Source organism: Lycium ferocissimum, unplaced genomic scaffold, assembly GCF_029784015.1.
Source record: "Lycium ferocissimum isolate CSIRO_LF1 unplaced genomic scaffold, AGI_CSIRO_Lferr_CH_V1 ctg6743, whole genome shotgun sequence".
NCBI lineage: Eukaryota > Viridiplantae > Streptophyta > Magnoliopsida > Solanales > Solanaceae > Lycium > Lycium ferocissimum.
The window spans coordinates 7,904-9,205 of record NW_026726484.1 but is presented as its reverse complement, the minus strand read 5'-3'; positions in this window follow the sequence as shown (position 1 = coordinate 9,205).

Genomic DNA, 1,302 nt, shown 5'->3' with positions numbered 1-1,302 from the left:
ACATCTAATGCTTTTTAACTATAAGTTGTACTTGTTTTCAAGCAAGTTTGTGTTAGTTTGATGTGTTTTGTGTGTTGTGCAGGTATTGTGAAGTTAGAATGCTCGGAAAGCAAAAAAATGAGGAAAATAGGCAATCTGTTCTGATAAGCATAAGGACGGACCGTCAACATGCTCGACGGTCCGTCGAGTTGCCTCGTCGATAAGTTCCTGTGAAGTGACAATTTATCAGATCATCATCAGATTGTCGACTTGCACCGTCGACATGATCGACGGTCAGTCGAAGTACTTCGATAGTGGAGATCCTGCAGAATAAAAAAGGCATACTCAGATCGTCGATATGGTCGTCGAGCATGTTGACGACCGTCAAAGTGAAAAGACGACCCGTCGAAGTGCAAGCCGAGCTGGAACAGGACTGGGATTGATTATTCCGAGTTTGACTTGTTAAATACCTATTTAGGTTTTATTTTTCAGACATTTGGAGTTTTAGACTTGTAGTAATTACTTTTGAGTTGTTATTGCTTTTGAAGATTTCCAGAAAATTACATTCATTACTTTCAAGTTTTATTCGTAAGTTCAATGGCAAAATACATCAAAGCACCCCTGAACTATACCCGAAAAGTCGATATCACACCTAAACTATACAAGCGACCTATTACACACCTTAACATCTAAAAACTGAAATTATTTACCCCTGCAAACTGATGTGGCATAAATTATAAAAATAATTAAAAAAGAAGCGCGTGTTTTAGTTAAAATTTGTTTATTATTTTCTCTTTTTAATTAAAAAAAATATTTTTTCTAATCCCCACCCCAACCCTCCCTTTCTCCTTCCTTTCTTCTTCATCTTTTTCTTTTTCATTCAACGTGTGCTGCCCCCTCCCCTCCCCCCTCCCCCCCGCCCCGGCTCCTCCACCCTCACGCCACCCCCAGCCCTAGCCCCAAATTTGACCACCACCACGCCGCCCCTTTCCCCTCCACCTTCTTCACTATATATATCACCAACACTAGATTTCAATAGCCACCACCTCCACTAATTTCAATAGCTACCATTAAACCCACCACCACCAAAATCAAAATACCAATACCAAATCTTAATACCAATACCGAATCAAAATCATAATCTATCAAGTAAAAAGAAGCAAGTGAATTACTACTAAATCTCTGCAAACTCTATTGGATTGTGAATTTTTTTGTTTTTTTTTAATAATGAAATTAGCAGAGGGAGAAAGGGCGGGGGAAAGGTAGCAGTGGGGGTGGGGATGAGATTGAAAAAATATGAATTTGACGGATGAGAATGAAGAA